The 22,804-nt window shown below is 40.5% G+C and overlaps 1 long non-coding RNA gene across 1 annotated transcript; it reads right to left on the bottom strand.

The window, feature by feature from the left end:
• Positions 1 to 5,432: 5,432 nt before the first annotated feature.
• LOC132772587 (uncharacterized) lies at positions 5,433 to 21,571 on the bottom strand. The gene is made up of 3 exons (XR_009631225.2): positions 21,483 to 21,571; positions 15,475 to 15,549; positions 5,433 to 6,354 (listed from the first exon to the last, which is right to left on the bottom strand). It is a non-coding gene; the product is annotated as an uncharacterized lncRNA (long non-coding RNA).
• Between the last annotated feature and the right edge of the window lie 1,233 nt (positions 21,572 to 22,804).

Below are 22,804 nucleotides of genomic sequence, written 5' to 3'. Positions count from 1 at the left end.
TTTTAATGAGTCATCTCCAGATGAGAGAAAAGGCTCTCATCCAGGCTCCAAGAAAGAGGAAATGATTGAAAATCTCCAGTTCTGATAGTAGAGCAACCACTTGCAGCACTCTGCAAAAGTTAATTGATTTGTTGCTGCAATAGACTTTCTAGAGAGTCTATGGGCCCTTATACAGCCATATATCCCAGAATATCAAGTCAGAAAATCCCACAATATCTGCTTTGAACTGGATTATCTGAGTCCTCGCTCAGATAATGTGGGATTTTTGCCTTGATATTCTGGGATATAGGGCTGTGTGGAAGGGTCCTATGCATTTATAATACTCAGCTTTCCACTCTCCTGCTCATTGGTGGTGTCAGATCTCACTCTCCACTCTGCTCTGCATCTGCCTTCTGGCCAGATTAAACATTATCTATTCTATTTCTGTGCAGGTACAGCTGTACCAGGAGCTCCAATTTTGTTTGCTTTGCACTGAATGTTTGTTGTAGTCCTAAGTTTCAGGGACTCTGCAGATAGGTGGCTTCTTTTGGCTGCAATCATAGGGCAAGCCACCTGTCAATTATCGTTAGGTTCCCTGGTCCTGCCCCCTTTTTGGGGTTTTGGAGGGAATAGGAGCCTTTTTTGGGTTAGTCCACACAGAGAAGCTTTCCATGCAGGACATAATACCAAGAGCTCCTGTAGAAAGCTTCGTCTTCTACAGCTTGGCCGGGGTTATACAGCCTTACAGCTCCTTTGCTGAGGGACTTCAGCCAGCCATCACCGAAACCTGAACTCCTTTTCCCTTGGAAATCTACAAAGCTCTGCTTGGTAAGGGTCACTTATAGAAGCCAGACGCAGTTGGTACCGAGTGCAGGGGCTCCACGCCAACAGAGGCAGACTGCCCAGATTAGAAGTTAAGGATTTCACCATTAGTTAAATTACAGTTTATGAAGATAGTGCCTGTTCCCAGTGAACAAGATTGAGAGAGCCAATAGACTATTAAGAAAGCCTTGAAGTACCTGTTTGTTTTCATTAATAAAGAACTTTGTTGAACGTTTAAGCAATCTAGAGACTCTGTTTTAAGGAAATCCAGAGGCTTTTAATCTAAGGCAGCCCCGGCGTCTCGTTGGGCACACAGAATTTATGTCCTGTCTACAGTTTTATGCACAGGCCCAGCATGCCACAGCACAATCTCCCTAAGAAAACCAGAAAGAATAAGATTTCTCTTTTAATCTCCAAACAGAAACATACAATTTCTGTATGAGAGAGAGTTTGTTTGAATGACAAGTTATGAGCAACTTTGGTTGGAAGATAACATACAATCCTTACTCTCAATACCAAAGGCTGTCCCTGGGTCACAAGTTTACAGCGAGAGAGCTCAGGACCTAGGACAATCCTGAACTGGCAAACCTATGACTGACTATTTCCCAGCTCATGCAGTATTGTTCATTGTGCACTGTAGGTTTCCAGCTGTGTCTATGATCACTGCTACAAGTAGTAGTGATGATGATGATGATGATGATGATGATGATGATGATGATGATAAATCATTTGTTTCCCACCTTTCCTCACAGTTCATAGAAAAATTAGAAGAACATTCTGACCATGGATTTGGAACAGGGTGGAGGAAAAAGTGCTACCCATTACCAGTAAAGATTGAAAGGCAATGATAGAGACACGAGGTTTGCAAGCCCATAACGGCTGATTGGCTAGCCTTCCTTGCTAACTTCAGCAAAACATCAGTCCCAACCAACACCAAAGGTGGCTACTATATATTCTCTATCGGCATCTCTTGATTCTAGAACTATCTCTTAAAATGTATAATTGAGGATGAAAATTCTCTTGTTTCCCAATGGCAAACTACTGTTGACTTTTTCAGGCATTACTTTATAGAGCATCAGCTTCAGCTACTGAAGCCATCTACTCATATGAGAAATGTGTGTGCATGAAATTCCCATGTCTCCTTGATGGGAACGCCAGCTCCAAATGCTTCAGCTATTTAGTTTTGTCTTTCAAGTGCATCCTTATTAGCATGAGAAAAGAGATAACATGCAATGATGCTAGCATTTGCTAGATAACATGCAATGGGGTTAGCAGCTAAAGACACACATGCAGTGAGATGAGGCATTTCGCAATTGAAAGCTAGTGAGATTTATTATTTGTTTGCTTGTCAACTAGATTTATATCCTGATTCTCCTGTAGTAAGAATTATCCAGGACACACTGATCTCCCACTCCACAATATATCTTCTCAACTACCTGGTGAGGTAGATTAGTCTGAAAGCGAGAGTGATCAGCTTGAGATCACCCAGGAATTTGCAAAACACAGTGAGGACTTGACTGTGGACATCCCAAATATCCACAGTCAATTCCTCCCAAGTATATCCCAAATATCCACAATAATACTCAAATTACCACACCATTGTGGTTATCAATATGCTATTTCTATAACTGGAGAAAACATGTTTGAATATTTAAAATTTGCTTTAAAATCAAAGATGTTATCTTTGGTCAAGCATATCAATTTTACCTTTGCAGAGCTTTTGTTTGTTTGTTTTATCCTACATTTGATATGCGAGTTTCAATTTTGGATTGAGTTAATCCAATTTTGGGTTTGGGCAGGCTGGAAAATCCCTCCTTTTAAATGTGAATATTTGTTTTAGTTCTCTTGAAAATAACATATACAGGCAGTCCCCAAATTACAAACGAGATAGATATTGTAGGTTTGTTCTTAAGTTGAATTTGTTTGTAAGTCAGAACAGGTACATTTTTAAAGTGTCACTCCAACTCTCTCTCTCTCTCTCTCTCTCTCTCTATATATATATATATATATATATTCTTTAGCTGTCACTTTTCCTTTTTTTTCACTCTGTATGGTCTGTTGTTAATGTAATCTCTTTCCTCGCCTCAAACCTGTTCCAGGCATGGAAACTGGTCCCTCCCAATCCAGTTCCAAGACACATTATAGTGTCAATTTAGGGGCACCCTGGGATTAAGAAGGAGGAAGTGGATTATCCAGACAAAAAAAAATCCCTGGTCTTCAACTGGCAATTAAGACCTATTAACTACACAAATAACTTGTTACTGGTCGAGATGAACAACATGTTGTACCTTCAATTTGCTTGTCAATTGCTGGCGACCTACAGCACCTGGTATTCATTGATGGTCTCCCATCCAAATACTAACCATAAAAATATGGAGGAAAGTTCAGTCCTAATCTAGCACCCTAACTGCTTCATTGTATCTCTCCCAACAGTTGCTGAGAAGTAGGAGAGTGGCGGAGGGGGGGGGGTGTTTATGAGCAAGGATATTGGCCAACCAAAATGCACAAAACACACCATATAAATGCCTCTAGAACATGGCCATATAGCCCGAAAAAACCTACAACAACCCAGCCTCTGACAATACACCATATAAACTTGCATGATGTATACTGTGTCTTGGGCATTTTGGTTGAACAATAAAGACAACACATCCTTGGAGTTTGTGTTCTGTTTTATGGCCATCATGGCTACTCATGAATACTGGTATATTTCTAGCTTTTATCCATGTCTGATTTTGGATGTCAATAAATAATCCAGAAGCAATGGCACTAATGAAACATTTAAGGATTTTTAGCCAACAGGAAAAAGAATAGCTGTGATTCTGCAAGACAGTTGCAGATTCATAAACTGGAACTTTAAGTCTTTAGGAATCAATAACACTATGTAGTCATGATCATTTCACTATTGTCAGGGTTGAAAATGTTCATTCAAATGTTGATTTCAAGGAGCATTTGCAACGAAAGATGAAGAAGAGACTGGGAACAGAAATATGATTTTGCCACCCCTCTCCTGACAGTGATGACCAGACAAAGGGCCCTGTTGTAATTTCTTTTGTGGCCTTCAAATCCCAGTGTCTCATTAATCTTTCTGGAAACTGGCTCCACAGTTGATGCCCAATGCTGAATCCATCAAATTGGAGATTGGAAAAGTTAATTTTGTGGCTGAGGATTTGGAAGAGTTATCCAAACCCTGAATCAAAGACACGGATAACATAGACTTAAACATCATTAACTTATCAAAACATGCAGTTTTCTAGGTCTTCTTAACAACAATGCATAAACATGACCCTTTCTCCTTTCGGTTTCTTGGAACTGCAGTTGTATAGAAAAGAAAACAAAGGAAGAGGACTTGGAAACCCCCTTCAAGAATCCACTTTGAGTAAAGATCAATATGGTTCAGGGGGACCTTGGGCAATGGATTGTGACAGAGACTATCCTTTTTGTTAGAATCCTTTTGTTAGAGTCCTTTTAAAGGACTTTTAAGTCAATATTTTTCATGCTATACTCATTTGTTTGTTCATCAATAGTACATTTTGTTGATTGTATCTCTGTTTTTAATCCTTTAAACTGCCTCAACCCCCATTTGAAATACAAAAGTGAGAGAGGAATTACATCAAATTCATCCATCAATTAAACAATTATTTGTATTCTGCATGAAGGAAAGTTGAATGACATAACTGTTTAAAAATTATGATACAATGCATATTTCTTGAAATGACATAATCTGTATTGCTTCCAGTATTGACAATGGTGGAACTGTTAGGAACTGAGATATATATTTTTTCCTTTTAAGCAGTAAAAATTCCACCCAATCTGATCTGAGATTCAGAGGTTTCTCCAGGTGAGAAGTATAAAGAATTAACCCCATCACTGGTGTCCAATTTATTGGGTTTACCATTCCTGAAACTGAGATACAATTTGCAGTCAAATGTGTATATGTTGAGGTTGTGGTGCATTCCCTGAAACAGTGGTTCTCAACCTGTGGGCCGCAGCCCAGCAGTGGGCCACGAGAATGAAAATCTGGTCCATGAACCTTCTTCCTCTTTATTTTATTTTATTTTATTTTATTTTCGCTCCTCTCTGCAGAGCTGACCAGCCCCAACTCTTTTGGTACTAACATTGGAGAGTGGTCTCTGGTCAAAGTGGGCCCTGGTCAAAGTGGGCCCTGATAAAAAAAAAAAAGGTTGGGAACCACTGCCCTGGAAGAAAGAGGGTGAACTTTTCAGTGTTTACACACATGTAAAATATGCACACTTCTAAAAAGCAGAAATACAATCAATGTATTGTCGAAGGCTTTCATGGCTGGAATCACTAGGTTCTTGTGGGTTTTTTCGGGCTATAGAGCCATGTTCTAGAGGCATTTCTCCTGACGTTTCGCCTGCATCTATGGCAAGCATCCTCAGAGGTTGTGAGGTCTGTTAGGCTAGGAAAAGCCTAGAATGGATTCCCCTGGCACCCTTTCAAAAATGGCTGCCAAACTTCCTGGGCCTACTTTTTCTAGGCTTTTCCTAGCCTAACAGACCTCACAACCTCTGAGGATGCTTGCCATAGATGCAGGCGAAACGTCAGGAGAAATGCCTCTAGAACATGGCTCTATAGCCCGAAAAAACCCACAAGAACCTAGAAATACAATCATTATTCAGTGACTGTATGTACTGCAAAATGCATTTAAGTTAATGTATATACATATTAAGGGGGAAATGTACTCAAAAAGCCATACTAATTTCTGTGCAGTGGAGGAATCCATTATAGGATTGGGGAAGAATTATCTGGACAGTTAAACAAAAAAAAAGATCCTTGACTAGATCAGGCTTGAGAAACATGCCCATCCCTACTCCAGGCATGCCTGTGCATATTAAAGCCTAGCTTGAGGGCTAGAAACTTGATATTTAAAAATATAAATGGATTTTTGCATACTGGATTTTATTTGCATACATTTCAAAACCCTTCTACTTTTCAACACTAGTGTAAAATCATAGACTACATCACCAAGCTCTGTGGTTAATTTCAAGTTATTTTGCATTCAAGGACAGAAGTGGACAGGATTAGACTGGACAAGCTGATCTAGTGGATCTCTTCGAAACCTGAAAAGTGGTAGTAGCATACAACATGCTTCTTGACTTGCATTCCCTCCAACCTAGAGATAAATCTCTGAGAATCTGGGCTTAAGTGCATGGCTTTAAGTGTGCGTGCATGGCAAAAAGGTGCGTAGGGGGAAGCCTTCAAGTTGTGAACATCAGTGTCTCATCCTTTCTTTGAACTTTGATTGATGAAGGGTGTTCCATTTTTGCTGGCCAAGAGATCCCGGCTTGTCCAGGCATTTTGTCACATGCACGGTAAGACAAAAGGACCAAAGGGATGGCTTGCCTTTTGTTTTGTTTTGAGAAAAGGTGTTGTCAGAGTTGGCACTGGGCGTATCCAAGAGTGTGTTGATGCCAGGCCTTTCTGGGTGAGTCTACCCTCAGGCTGGATGCACCTTTTAGGCCATTCGGAGGAGGAGGAGGAGAGCCATGTGAACCCCACCTTGGAGTGAAAACTGGAGGGCAAATATAACTAAAAAAGAAAGAAACATGGGAATCATTCTATGGATAAAAGAACATACTTCACCCATATACATACTTATGTGAACTCATGAAACAGTCATCTGGAGTAAAACTCATGTTGTGAACGATCCACAAAAACTTTTTTTCACAACAATTTTATCTATCCCCCATTTGAATGTATGGACATATTTAATATTATTTACTTGATTTCCTTCTGCTTTTCCTCTGATATGTGAATCAGCATATGTACAAATATGTGTAGACAATTTGTGGATACTGTGTAAGTGACTACTCTACTGATCTACCAAGATAGATTGTGATCTAAAGTTGGCTAGCAGCGTGATTTTCTTCAGAAAGTTTGGGTTACAACTCCCGTAAATCCCCAAGCAACATGGTCAGAGACTGTCTGCACTTCAATTTTGTTGCTTGGAGAAAGAAGGACAGAAGCTTAATTAAATAAATTCAACCCGTGGGAGACCACAAAGAAAAAAAAGTGAAATGCAGAGGAATAAACAAAGTTGGTTAGATCCATTACACATACTTAAAGTCTGGATATAAACACTCAGAGAGTCTGCCAAAAAAATTACAGAGGGAAAGAGTTTTGCTCTACAACATGCACACACGCGCCCAAGTTTTCCCCCCTATAAAATGATGGCAAGTAGTATAGAACCACCATTAGAAAATATAACATTTCCCCCTAGAAACTGCAAAGTAAAAAATGGTTTTTTAAAAAATCACATTCAAGCTCTCGGGCATCTAAAGCTAGATCTACACTGTCCTATATCCCAAGATCTGATCCCAGATTATCTGCTTTGAACTGGATTATATGAGTCTCTACTGGTATATACTGTAGGATAAATCTGGGGGTCCTTCCACAAAGGGCCCATAAGGTACAAGCTCACACACTTTTACCGAAGACATCCAAATGACACCTCTGGTAAAACCTAATTAATTTGGGACAATAATAACTTTAATAATAATAATAATAATAATAATAATAATAACAATTTTATTTTAACCCTCTCCCTCTCCCCAAAGGGACTCAGGGCAACCAAAGCAGGAAAACCCTGCTTGCTTTGTCCTCAATTAATTAGGTACTGGATTAGACCTGGGTCTGTGGGGATTGCACCCTTTGAAGTCCCGGGACTTCTATGGGGAGCTATCCACATAGCCCATTCAGGTTTACTGGGTTCAATCAACCTGGAAAATCCATAGGGTTGTAACTCCCTCCCCCAAAACCCTTAAAACCAAAAAAGAATCTCTGCCATTGCCGTACTGCTGGAGCTCTCCTGGCATGTAAAAATGACGCACCAGAAGGGGCTACAAGGAGAACTCCCCCCCCCCTTCACCTTGTGTGTCATTTCTACATGCCAGGAGAGCTCCAGCAGCATGGTAATGGTGGCCAGGTGAGTAATTTTTAGGCTTTTTTCTGTTGTTTTTGTAAGTGTCTAGATGCCCTGCCAGAAGATCCAGACATCCCACCCTCACCCCACCCTCCAAAAAAATGCAGGTTTTGGGGGGGGGGAGGGAAGATGTGCAGACTGTAACCCATGCCCAATCAGGTTTAAGAAACTCAATTGGGCGTGGGTTAAAGTCCTGTGTGGAACTGGTCTGAGATCAGATCCTGGGATATAGAGCAGAGTAGAAGGGGCTTACAACTGGATCCACACTGCCATAGAATGCAGTTTGAACTGCATTATAATGGTCAGTCCAATCTATTCATACAATGTAGATTGGACTTGATTGCATTTCTACACTGCCATATAATCCGGTTCAGTGCAATTAATCTGCATTGTGAAACTGGATTATATCATAGTGTAGATGGGGTCTCAAAGAAGCAAAACCAGAGGAATGTGTTCAACTAGGATTAGAAGTGAGGGCTCTGGGAGCTATAGTCTAAACCGGAGGTTCCCAAAAAGCCCTTGGGGCTCCATGGTTTCTTCCCCTCGTCCCCCCCCCCCCAAAGCTTTCCTCCTCTTTCCTGCTCCTACCCTGCCTCCCTCACCACCAAAAGCTTTTTCAACCTGCCTTCCTTGCCGCCAAAAGGCTTTTTTCCTCATCTTATTAACATCCCAGATCCTTTCCCCCCTGCCTTGCTTGCTTCCAAAACCCTATTTCTCTCCCACTGATCATAGGGTGCTTTGGTTGTGCTTTATTTTCCTGCATTGCAGAAGGAGGTTGGATTGAATGATCCCTGGAGTTTCTGCTATTATAATTATTATTATTATTATTACTACTACTACTACTATGACACTTTGGCACTTTAGTTGTGAGTTGAAAGCAGTTAGTTTTAGCTACAGTTGGTCTGCATTTTAAACTGTTGTTTGTTTTATTTTATGTGTTAAAGGGGGTTGTTTTTATAACTTTTATGTGATATTGTTTTTATATTCATGAACCATTTATGTTATATACTACACTTGTAGTGCCTAGTAACCCACCCCAAATCCCTTTTGGGACATGGTGGTGAAATATAAATAAAGATTATGATGATGATGATGATGATGATGATGATTACAAAGGCTGGATGGTCATCTGTTGGGGGTGCTTTCGTTGTGCTTTTCCTGCCTGGAAGAAAGGGGTTGGACTGGATGGCCCCTGGGTTAAATATTATTTAAGTCCACATTGGTCAAAAAGTTTGCCCATGCCTGATTTATACATTTAATATAATTATATTATATTATATTATATTATATTTATTGGGACTCCACAAGAAACTTTTGCTCCAAAAAGGGCTCCAAATCTGAAAAAGTTTGAGAAACCCTGGTCTAAATAATCTGAAGGGCTTTTGCTGTGCCCCAGTAAGCCATGGCGCAATATCGGGAACACGGCTTCCTAAACTTTCAGTTCAACCCTTTACTGTTCTGCTGTGTTTCCGTTCCTGCCCAAACTGTCCAAGATCTCCTGAAACATTGTTTCCCAGTAGCATTTAGCAATGATAAACCAGAGGAAATTGTTCTACGGGAGTGTCACCCTTTTTTCAATTTTCTCCTCAGTTGTGGCTTGCTATCTCATCTTATATTTCATTGCTTGGGCCTATTTAGCTGCTAAGTTCTTCAGGGCAGGGAGCGTGTCTTGTCTAGTTTTCAAAGCACCTCCATTTTTATTGGGTTTTATTAGTGTTTTGTTTTTAATTATGACAACAACAATTAGGATTGTGAGAATCCTTGAGGGTCTGGTTCATGAACTAAGCCCTGTGCCATTGGGATACAGCTGTTTGGATAGCAACCAAACCCTGAAGGTTTGCTTGGGCGTTGAGTGGCACTGACAAATTTGAACCAACAAAGTGAAATTTCCAGAGCTGCCTCACACCAGGGGCAATGTAACTGGGTGAGTACTTTTGTGTATTTGTGACTCCTAACATTTAATAACCATCCAGCGGATGCACTTTTTCCCATTATGGTTCTCCTATGACTGGAGGAGCTAACTCTGCCTCATTTTTTCCCCTTTATCAAAAGTGGAGAACTTCAACGAGAAACCTAGATTTCTTGTAGTCCCTCTGGATTTGCCCAAATAGCCATGCCCCATTTCTCAAGAAACTATTGTTTGGCAGTATCTGTGCCAAATTAGTACCAAATCTCAGAGACAGAACCAAGGATCTAGGGATAAACCCTGTTGGGTTACATGGAAAGGTCCTGGTTATGTCATTAAGCATCAACAAGGGTATATCATTCATTTTAAGAACAGATCAAAGGCCAGATTCTTGTTAAGTGACACTATGATTGCACCATCCAATATACATCTGGGTATGTCCCTTCTTTACTTTTGGCTTTTGTTCTAGTGTATATGATGCTGCTTGCCATTGTAGCTTAGTCTCCCTCTCTCCTTCCCTCCTCCTTAACAAACATTTTATACTTGGCTGGGATTACAGATGTTTGCAGTGACACATTTTATTACACTCCGCTTTCCACATTTGCTGGCCATGGAGTTGTACTGGAGGCTCAGGACTTAAGCAGATGGAACTGGGGAAAACAAGGGAAAGAAGGGGAAACCATCTTACTCCGTTCCCTCCATTTTTTCCCAGCCTTGAGGGATGGCCAGCCATCCCACGTCCTTACCCGTCTTTCCCCCGCCTTCTCCTGTCTTAAGACTGTTTAAAGTCAGGTAACACCCAACTCCTGAGGATGGGTGTAGGGCTCCATTTTCATGCACTGCAGAAACGGAGCTCCATGTGTCCCACTGGAAGTGCTCTTATGTTAAGTGATGGCCTCCCACATCATGGAAACAGGAGTCCTACACCATCGGTGAGGTCTCTAGAGAGTCCTCGAGAGAATATTTTAACCAAATCAGTGAAGAATCACTGATAACATCATGCCTTCATTATAATAAGAAGGATGAATTTATTTAATTTATTTGTACCCCTGCCCTTCTCAACTCCCCTCCCCGGGGGGGGGGGAGGCTCAGGGCATCTTACATCCAGCACAATTCGATGCCATTACATATAAATAATACATACAGTTATTACATATAAGAACACAGTAAATTAATTTTAAAATTAGTTTTAAAATAAAAAGTACATTAATAAAAAAAGTACAATAATACTGGTTGTCTAGCCTTATATAGAAACATATTCAGCGAGCACAACACAATTGGAAGCCTGTCTATAGTCCATTTTCCTTAACATTATCATCATTACCATTGTCAATTATCTGCCAGCTACCCAAAGGCCTAGTCCCATAACCACGTTTTCCATTTCCTCCTGAAGGCAAGGAAGGATGTTGTTGACTTGATTTTGCTGGGGAGCGAGTTCCACGGGCAGGGCGCCACCACCGAGAAGGCACTGTCCCTCATCCCTGCCAAGCGCGTTTGCTCCAAAGGCAGGGCCGAGAGCAGGACCTCCCCAAAAGATCTTAAACTTCAAGGTGGGACATAGAGGGAGATACATTTGGACAGGTAAGCTGGACCAGAGCGTTACAGGGCTTTGCAGAAGAGGAGGGGGAAAGGAATGTAGTAGTGCCTTTAAGACTAACTTGTTTTATTTTTGTATCAGCTTTTGTGGATATAAATCACCAGTAGAAAGCAATAATTCACTCTTCATCACTTCAGATATTGGCAGCTGTGTCAGGCCTGCAAGAGGGAACAGGCTCTGGAAAAAGGACTGCTTTTTTACAGCCAGACAGGTTGCTCAGCTACCCACACACTCACTTCATAAAGTCATCTTGGGAAGCAACTATTTCTTAGCCAATATGAGTTTTAAATTGGCATGAACTAAAAAACTTCTTGAAATCCTTTTTGCAAATGTTGTCAAATTGCCCCTAGAGATCCCTAGATCAAATGACTGCTCTCCAATTTTAGAGCTGATCTCCATAGCCAATAGTCATGGTCGTGGCAGGATTCTGGGAGTTGTAGTACAAGAGATAACTTTTCCAAGTTCTTAATCTGATTCTTAAATATTTGGTAGAGCTGAATTTTTTCTATGTCTTCAGATGTGTAAGATTGCAGTTTTCACTATTACTGACTTGCATGATGAGCACTGTGATATGAAACCCAGAGACCTCTAGCTTAGGAAAAACTGCCTGCAATAGATAAAAGGAAGAAGTTTGGCAAGAAGTTTGGCAAACAAGATTTGAAGGGCCAAATCTTGTTAATGGAAGCTTTCAATCAAGGGCCAAAAACTTATCTTTTATCTGTACACATCTATCTTCCAGCATCACAACCTAGATCTTCAAAGCAGCTGTCATGATCAAAAGATTAGCCACTTCACATCTAATTTGACCACTGTTCAGAAAAGTGTTTTTTTTTTTTTAAACTACAGTTCTCAGAATCTACCATGGTGAGTAGTCATGCTGGTGGCGGAATGCTAAGAGTTATACAGGCAGTACCCATATTACAAACACCTGATTTACAAATGCCTCATAGTTAAGAATGGGGGTAAGACAACAAGAAGTGAGAGAAATCTACCCCTCGGAAGGAATATTCACTTCTGAAATAGTTATCATAGGGAAAACATGTTTCCACTGAAACTTTAGCACCAATCCTTGGGCCCATCCAGACAGTATCTTTATCCCAGGAGCTTCCACAGCAAACAGAAGGTTGGCCAGATGCCATTTCCTGTAAATGCGGAAGCAATCACTATAAACAGCAAAAAACAAAACAAAAACAAAACAAAAACAACCGTGAGATTTCCAGGTGCGGAATACGCAGATCTTTGCATGTCTGTTTGAACCTGCAGTTGGAAATCACAGGAATTTTTTTTTATCTGGGTTTGTTCCTGGGTTTTAGATGTTTGTTCCTGATTGGTCAGTTCCAAAAAAGAAGGGCACACTTGAGTAGAAGGCAAAAAAATGTTTCAAGCAGCACTTATGTGGATTAGTGAAACTAAGTATTTCAGTTCCACAAAGACAAGGCCAAATTGAGACCATTAAATTCCCAAAATAGGAGCCTCCTTCTGTGTAGGTGTGAATGATTCTGTGAGAAGTGGCATAGAAATCAATTAATCCAATAAATGAAACTGAGAGTTCTAGACAGTAGCATCACAATCTATGTATGAGAACCCATTTGTGATTCTGCAAGTTCAGTGAGGCTAAAGATCTCATCAGACACAAGTCCTTCCCCATTTCCACACACTTCTAAGACATTTCAGGGACAAGTGCCATGGATGTAAAACTACACCCGGTTGTCATCAATTGAACTTTGTCCCTGAAATGTCTTAGAAGTGTGTGGAAACTGGGGAGGACTTGCATCTGATGAGATCTTTAGTCTCACTGAACTTGCAGAGTCACAAATGGTTTCCCATATATTGATTTTGATGCTACTGTCTGCGAAGTGTCACAGAGCTCTTCACATGATGTCATCCACTGCACTTAATCCCTGAAATGCAGTAAAAGTGTGGGGGGGGGGGATGGGGGGAGTGAGAGAGACAGGGAGAAACCATCTTCTGAATTCCTGATGCACCTGTAAATGACAGAAAGTGATTAAAAACACATGGGATGGGATCTGTCCAATTTGCTCATGTTGAATCATTTCAGTGATATGGAGGAATGGGCATTCCTATGGATGGTCTCCTATGCGCCACTTCTTTTACAACAGGTGTTTTGGCCTACAACTCCCAGAAATCCCAGCCAGTTTACCAGCTGTTAGGATTTCTGGGAGTTGAAGGTCAAAACATCTAGGGACCCACAGGTTGAGAACCACTGTTTCACACAAAATCCTTCTGTATGAGCCTAGAAGAGTATTTTTTTAATTAATGTAATCCTAAGGAATAGCACTATTGTAAGATATCACCACTTTTGCTGCATTTTCTCCTTCATAGTAATATAGGCTTTTAAAATTGGGCTATTGCTAGTTTTATTAATCTAACAATGGTATAATGGAGAGAAGGAAATCCTAGAAGGAGGGAATCATGACAAAATGGTTTATAATAACAATGGAGGGGGTAGAAGGGATTATGGTGAACCCACGTGATCTCTTTGATCATCGGGAGAGGCCCTGCTCTCGCTTCTGCCCCCTTCGCAGGCGTGACTGGTGGGGACGAGGGAGAGGGCCTTCTCTATGGTGGCCCCTCGACTCTGGAACTCACTCCCCAAGGATATCAGGCAAGCCCCCACATTGGCAGTCTTTAGGAGGAGCTTGAAAACTTGGCTGTTCCAATGGGCCTTCCCTGAATAAAGGAAACAACACCCTGATCTGACCAACATTCTGCAATATGTCCTCTGAAGCACTTTATCTACCCGTTGCAGTAATTATCCTATATTACCCTCTTAAAAATCCCCTGCTTAGACATACTCCATCTGTGCTCACACCCAGTGTTTTAAATTTTTAATCTATTACTTTTGGCCCTGCCCACAGTGTTGGATTCTTGTGTTTAAAATTTCTTGTGTTATCGCTTATATGTTATTTACAATATTTTGTATATATTTTATTTTGTTTGGCTTGTGTTGTTTTTACTGATGTATTATTGCTGGGGCTTGGCCTCATGTAAGCCACCCCGAGTCCCCTTGGGGAGATGGTGGCAGGGTATAAAGTATTATTATTATTATTATTATTATTATTATTATTATTATTATTAAAGTGGCTTATGATAGCACTAGTATAATCATAGAATCATAGAGTTGGAAGAGACCACATGGTCTATTTAGTCCAACACCTTGCGATGGAGTAAAAGAACAATCAAAGTACCCCTAACAGATGGCCATCCAGCTTCTGTTTAAAAGCCTCCAAGGAAGGAAGGCTTGGGAAAGACAACTCATGACAAAGGCGTTTAAAATTGCACTGCTTCCCCTCCCAACCAAATGGGATGAGGTCCATAGCAATCTTGGTAATCTTGACTTTCGATATTGACATTTTCTCTGATTTAAAAAAAAGACTGCAGAGTGCGAGGATTGCACTCGCTCATGCGATGGTTCAGAACACAGGACAGAATGGGAGAACATAATGCGTCTGATGGGATTTGTAAAACAAAATTATGGTTTTTTTAAAATGGAAAAGGATGATATGCTTTGTTATGAAGACAATCTCCTCCCTCTCCTTTCTACAATGCATCTGTTGAAGTCCTAAGGGTGCATCTTCACTGTTGCAGTTTCACATCACTTTAACTACTATGGCTTAATACTATGGAATCTTGGGACTCGTAGTTTGGTGCATAAAAAGCTAAAGACCTTGTAAAATCACAAATCCCTTGATTCCATAGCATTGAGCCATGGTATTAACAGTGGACTCAAATTTCATTATTTTTACAGTGCAAATATACCCTAACAGCTTGAGCCAAAATAGTTTTGTCTGATTCTTCAATTAGCATGTAAAAAACCTAAGATACTAGAAAGATTGTGAGATTCAAGAAGCAAAGAGTGATATCTTTTCTGGTCAACACTGGGTTCTGTAGCTTGCGAGAGATCAGGAGCAATTCTTCCTATTGAACCATTGAGGATCCAGACATACTTGGGTGGAAAAAACTAGTGGGGTTGTTAGTAAAGACCTAGAAGCCAAATACTGCATGACTTTTCATTGAAATCTTACAACATGTTTACACTGGGCAGGGGGAGGAGGGATGCAACTGTTTGTTTGTTTTGTTTTTCCACTGTGAATCTGTCATTTGAGCGGAGAGGCCCGGCATGCTGTGCTCGATACTCCTTGGATGGCAAGTAGCCACAGTCGCTCTGCAAATTTCAGTCCCTGCCCAGCCCATGAAACTCACCTCACCCAGAACTTGTTTAAACTTCTCCAGCTGTTCTTGGCATGTGCTGGGATTTCACAAAGCTGATGCCATCAACTCCCACACGTAGAACGAGAGAAAGAGAAAAAGAAAGAATGCACAACCTTATTTATGGCAAGGAGACACTTTTCTTTGTGTGTTTGTGTGTGTGCATGTGCACACATGTATACACATGCTGAAAAGCATAAGCATGTGATGGTTCTTATTAGAAATAGAAATAACAATCCCTAATAGCTATTAATCACCAAAACAATAAAGATGCAACAATCTAATTTACGTGGGTAGATAAAAGTCTTTAGAAAAACTCCAATAATTCAGCTCTCCCTGTACTAATCTAGGCTTAGAATGTTCCACAAATCAGTGTAATTGTGAGGACACAGTTTGGATTCTGTTCCTTTATAGATGAGATCATGACATCTGTGTTACTTGTAAAGTTTTAAGGTCAGGACTATCTCAGTCCCTGAGATTCAAGGCCTATAGTAGAGAGCTAGGAATGGCTCCTTCATGATGCATTAAGTAAGTATAAACTACGGTTGCACAAAGTTTACAATTCAAATAAATAACACCAAGTCTAACACACACACACACACACACACAATATATATGTGTATGTATGTATGTGTGTATATATGTATATATATATATATATATATATATATATATATATATACACACACACACACACACACACACACACACACATACACAGAGAGAGAGAGAGAGATAATTTTCAAGACAGTACTCTTAGCACTGAGATTCCTTCTCTTTGATCTCAGGACTTGAGAAGAAAGGCTAAGCGCTGACCTAGGGCCCATCCAGACAGCCCCTTTATTGCAGAAACTTCCACAATACAAAAGGGGCTGTTCAGATGACGTTCTGGGAAGTCCTGCAATAATTCGATACCCTGGTTTGTAGTGAATTAATTTGTTAGTGCATTTATTCTGTGCCTTTTTGGAAATAAGCCCAATAATCTGTGGGAATACCCACCCCATCCCCCAAGCCCCCAGACCTTTTAGAAAAGGGGGAAAAACGCTTATCAGCCTGCAGTATTCCCTCTCTGCAGCTCTCCCAGCATGTACAAAATCACTCCCCCCCCCCCCCCCCCCGCTCTCCTGGCGCATCATTTCTATGTGCTGGGAGAGTTGCATGGAGGGAATACTGCAGGCTAGTAAGTTTTAAAAAACTTTTCTAAAGGGGCTGGGGCCTTGGTGGGAGGAGGGGTAGGGCCTCCCCACATTCTCTCGGGCTAGTCCCAAGAGAACCTGTGGACAACCCACCCCAGAAAGCATGCGCTCCTGAAACATGCGCTTTTTTAACGTGGATGCTTTTGAGATAAAGGAGTTGTGCTTTTCATCATTATTTTAAAATACAGTAAGCCCTTGGTATCTGCCAGCGTTTAGTTCCAGCACCCACCATGGATACCAAAATTCATGGATGCTCAAGTCCCATTATATACAATTTCTCAGGCTTCAGATAGTTGAATCCACAAAGAATCCACAGGGATGGAGATATGACTGTACATTTTTTCCAAACTCAAATGTTCAATACCTTGGCTCACCTTCCATCTTAAGATCAAGATTATTTGATCCTGTGTGTAGAATGCCTCTACTTTAAACTTGAGCTATCTACGCAGTCCTTTTCTTGAAGAACCATTTATCTGGAAACAAAGTATCTCTGAAGGTATAAATAGCCCTGAGGAACCAGATCCCATCGAATTGTGGAAGCTAAGCAGGGTTTGGCCTGATTAGTACTTGAATGGGAGACACTATATTCAGAGGAAGGAACTGGCAAAAGCATCTTTAGGTATTCCTTGCCTAAGAAAACCCTATGAAATTCACAGGGTTGCCACAAGTCAAAACATGACTTGAAGGCAGACACATACACACACACACACACACACACACACACACAAGAACCCTAAATTTGTTCATTTGTTGGCACCTGGACAGTAAGCCAGGAAGACACACGGATCACCTGATGCTCTTTCACACTACATAAATTTGGCATTGTGGGCATATTTCAGGGTGCAGCTACACTCTAGAATGAATGTAGTTTGACACCACTTTAACTGCCATGGCTCAATGATACAGAATCATGGGACCTGTAGTTAGGTAAGACACCAGCATTCTTTGGCAAACAAAACTGAAGATGTTGTACACCTACAACTTACACAATATCATAGCATGGAGCCATAGCAGTTAAAGTAGTGTCAAACTGCATTCATTGTAAAATGTAGATATTGTAAAATGTAGGGGAGGGGGAGGAATGTGAAATGAATGTGTAGGAAACACAATAGCTATGTCCTATCTTGATTTCTGGAGCACTGAAAAGACATCAAGGTGAGGACCTTGTTACCTTATGTGTTCAGCTGTCAGCAATCCACACACACATGTCAATCAGGCCTAAGCTGAGCATGTGGACAGCCACTGCTGGAAAGCACTGTGCTGTCGATATGAAAAGTTCTGTCTGTGAAGCCGACGTTGTGATGACATATGCAAGTCATCACTTCGCTATAATCGTCGTCAAACAGCTGTCAGTGCAATCTCAGCCTGTGCGATAATGCTAAATTGATCTCCAGAAGGCTGCTCTGAGTCAAGTAATTTAACAGGCAGATTAGCAATTTAACAAGCACATTTCTCATGATGGGTGAGTTTGGACTGCTTTGATCGAGTATATGTTTCAAAACACAAGTGTCTTGGGAGGATGCTTTAGCATATAGCTGCAGGTCATCTTTGGTGACAGGGGCTGTATAATCTGTCAGACTGACTGCAAATGGGGTTGGTCTATTAGAAGAGTTATTTGCATTTTTGTAGAGTACTGCACAACTTCTTCTACTGCTACTTTGCCAAGCAGTATTGTGACTTCTTACTTAAGTCTCAACCTTATCACCTTGGCATCTAGGAAAGAAATTACACTTGATTTGATCTAGGACCCATTCATTTCTCTTTTAGCAGTCCAGGGTATCCACAGACCTCTCCTCCAGCAAATCAAATCAAATGATTTTATTCTTTTCCTGTCAGCTTTCCTTACATACAGCTTTCACAACGATACCTAGAAATTGGAATAGTAAGGCATAGGGAATCCTAATCTTGATACTCAATGATACATCTTTACATTTCAAAATGTATGCCGTTATTTCATAGCTGCCCTTCCAGCTCTGATTTCTTCACTGCAGTCTCCACTCCGATTAATGCCTGAGCCAATATATACAAAATCTTTGACTATTTCCATGTCTTCATTACTGACTTATGTAAGTTATATAACTCACCTGTGGTCATTATTTTAGTTTACTTAATGCCTTTGCATTTTCCTCCTAAAATAATAAACTAAATTATTTTAGTTTACTTAATGCCTTTGCATTTTCCTCCTTGACTTTCTTCAGTTCTCGTTCCAAGTCTTTGCTATCTTTTGTTAATAATATGGTGTTGTCTGCATATCTTAAATCGTTGCTGTTCCTTCCTCCAGTTTTCACCTTCACATATGCAACAGTCCCAAAAATTCCTTGAACACAAGGAGGTGCCAGTGCAGAACTTGATTGCAGAAGTCTTCTGCTTGGGCTGCTTTATGATTTTGCAACATTTAGATGAATTCTTAAAGTTTGAAAACCTTGCTAAAACTTGAAGGGCTGCTGGTTGTTGCACATACCTTTATTTTTGACTTTACTTTAACTTCTGGCTGTCTGTTTTTAAGCAGTGTTTTATCAAATATAAGATATCAGTTCTCTGACTTACCTATTAGGCTCTGCATTGGGGAAGTGTTATGTGCCAACGCACAATGCAAGGCAAAAACCACAATACAAACTGTAAGTTAAAGTTATTTCAGTGTTGCATTCCCTCCTACATCCACTTGTTAACCGCAGTGATATAAATAACTAGACAGTGATCAGCAAGTCAAAACTGGGTATTGTAGTTGCCTGGATGGCCTAGGGAGTATTGTTGAGAAGATGTTTATAGGATGACCACTCATGCAATAATTTAAAAAATCACACACAAAAAAAGAGGACAAAAGAGGGCACCAATCTACATAACATTTGCATAGACTAATTTATACCAAAATACAATACCTGTCACCATAATGGAAATGAGTGTAATGAGATGGCCTATTCCGTCTGCTAACTGTAGATGGGCAACTTCAAAGCCACTTTCAATCAGAGGTGTGTCCTGTTTAAAGTAAGATGCATCACCACCCAGGTTGTGCAGAGAACACTGTCATCAGTATTTCATGCAGGATTTTTCCACTATTGGAAGATGAGGCTACAGGAGATAGCATATGTTGCAACATGCACAGCCTGAATTATGAAAGTGGTTCAGCCACTGCGTGTGGCCATAGAGTTATTTTACTGAGTGCAAGTTATGGCCACCCCCTAAATATAAAAAGAAGTCTTTGTTGCTGGTAAATGAAAACCACATGGGAGGCTCCAGCCAAAATCCAATTGTTAGTCCCAACTACATTACACCTACTGAATCAATGAGATTAAGTTTTGATTTACCATTCAACATCTCGTTAATTGCATACACTCTATTTTTGTTGCCTCACAAAGTTCAGGATTTTTCATAAAGCATGAATTTTCTGTGGATTTTTCTCTGCAGATGTTCTACATTGGCAGCATGGAAAGGCTAAGCCATCCCATCCAACTGATATGCAGCTGGCTTTACATTTTGATACACTAGAGCAATTCTTGTGCTAGAATTTTAGTGGTGTTGCTGTTGGGTTGACATTTTGCTGGGAAAAATAGAGTGTGAACTTCAGTTGGTCTTTGGTTTCTTAAAGTTTCTTGAAGTTATGACCTTCCTTTTCCCTTTTAGAAGTCAAAGTTGCTAATATGCAACCACAGTTCTATAATTGTGAGTATAGTGCACAATGCCTTCTGTTCCAACTTCTGGGTCAAATGCAAGCTGAACTGGATGTTTCTTAATATATGGACTCACTCCTAATTAACTTGGCATTGCTACTAGCAATTCCCCAATGCCTCAGTTCCTAATTTTTTTGTTTCCTCCTGAATCTTATCTGGCAGTAACAACGGCTATGGCCCCTTCCACACAGCTGTATAAAATCCACACTGAACTGGATTAAATGGTAATGTAGATTCAGATAATCCAGTTCAAAGTATATATTGTGGATTATCCGCCTTGATATTCTGGGTAACGTGGCTGTGTGGAAGGGCCCTATGAGAAGGGCGGCTGTTGCATTAAGAGGCCTCAAGCAATCCTAAGACATAAGGAAATGTAGTTTCCCAGGGTTTCTTGTTCACATAAAAACCCAGATGTCCATTTCCCATGTCTCCAAAGTAAAATTTCATTAAAGAATTTGGATGAGGGGGCAGCATTCTATTACCATAATTCTGTGTATATCTTAACCAAGATCACCCCCAACCAACTCCATACACTGTCAGCATTCGTCATCACTGGTTATACTGGCTAAGGCTGTTGGAACCTGCACTTCAACACATGCAGGTCCACCAGATTCCGATCCCTGTCTTAAACCAGCATCCTATACAAGCAGCAGCCAACCAAGTGTACTAAAATGAAGAGACTGAGTCTGATGACCTCACACCCAGGCCTGTCTTCTTTAATTATGTAAAAATGACTGAAGAGACCCAGGAAAAGGAGGTGTTGAGCCAATCAGAATAACTCATGCTCTGAAACTTGAGCCTGGAAAAAATTATTTTGGGGACCTTTGGCCATGCTGCTAAGAGGTTCTGTCTAGACATCACAGTATCACAAAGTAACTTTCCCAAATTCTGCAGATAATCTGATTGGTGCATAAGGTGCAAGAGGAGATTCCCCCAACCAAGAGTCTTTCAGAAGTGTTGAGCTATAACTCTCATCATTACCAGCCAACAGAACGAATGGAAAAAGAAATTCAGCTATCTAGAGGTTACTAGATTAGGGAAAATTGCTGCAGGGACTCAGAACCAGCATCAGTCGGCATCACCGCCTGGCCGCTGCGCACACACCCTTCCCCAGGCATTTGCCTCCCAATGAACTCACCTTCTTCTGGAATCAACAGCTAGCAAAAAAACACGGGGTTTGCTTTCTCAGTTTCACTCTCTTAACATGACAAAATAAGAGCAGACTATTTGCAGGTGGGATGTTTATGACTTGAATTTCAAACGTTTAACATTAGCATTTATTAATTTTGTAGCAAAACCTGAATAACCAGTTGGCTCAGAAGGGTAGGCTTTCTAACACAGATTTTGCTGGAGGCAAACTGAGAAATCTGGGCAAAGATGCATGCCAAGCATCTTTCTGACGATGATAATAGTAATCATAAGTACCCTGTTTGGCCTCACATGAATTTTGAGCTATGTGATATCTTGTTGCCAAGATTTATTTTTTAAAAAGGATGCATGAGTTGTGGAATAACCAACGTTCAGAAGAGTTACTTTTTTGGACAACTCCCAGAAGTCATAATGGGGGGAAGTGCCCAAAAATATTAGGGGTGTTGTGGTCCAACAAAGGCATTTTTTTCCAAGCTCTGATAATACTGAGATTGGGAAAGTATCACCCTTGACTTTGTGTCATTTATTTTGCCTTATTTATTTATTTATTTATTTATTTATTTATTATGTCAGAAGCAAGTTGAAGGTACAGTTAAAAGGCATTTAAAAACACAAAGTTTTTTTAAAAAAAAGAACTTGGTATTATGCTAAATGTCCTTTGATCAGAAGCTGGCCACTTGGAGTGCCTCTGATGTCACTGTGAGAAGGTCTTCCATTGTGCATGTGGCAGGGCTCAGGTTGCATTGTAGTAGATGGTCTATGGTTTGCTCTTCTCCACACTCACATGTCATGGACTCCAATTTATAGCCCCATTTCTTAAGGCTAGCTCTGCATCTTGTGGTGCATCTTTTTGGCGAGACCTGTATATGTTTCCTGATCATTCAGAAAATTTCAGTAATACACCATTGAGCCATTGTCTTCATTTCTCTGTGAACATGGTAGAATTTCTGGATATACGGTATTTCCGTCCAGCTGCTTCTCTTTCTAGTCTTCATTTGTAATTTCCTTGTTCAAGAACTGTAAATTGCTTACTCCGTGTTCAGGATGGTTGAAATATCCTGTAACTGGTTTTTGAGTACCGCAATTTCTAATGTCCAATTAATCTTCTTGCATAAAGACTGCACTGTTTGTCCAATGTAGGGTTCAGTGTGCATTACTACCATAGGATAACATAGATTACATTGGAGGACAAGCAAGCAAATGCACTACCACCAGTTCTGTAGGTGATGTTACTGGTCCCTGTAATATTGTTCCCAGCATAAATGTGGGGACAGGTTTAGCAACTTTGTTGATGGCAGTGTCTTGTTCCTT

Source organism: Anolis sagrei, chromosome 4 (genome assembly GCF_037176765.1).
Source record: "Anolis sagrei isolate rAnoSag1 chromosome 4, rAnoSag1.mat, whole genome shotgun sequence".
Lineage (NCBI taxonomy): Eukaryota > Metazoa > Chordata > Lepidosauria > Squamata > Dactyloidae > Anolis > Anolis sagrei.
Note: the sequence above shows the minus strand (reverse complement) of the source record. Positions and strands in the feature narration are given on the sequence as shown.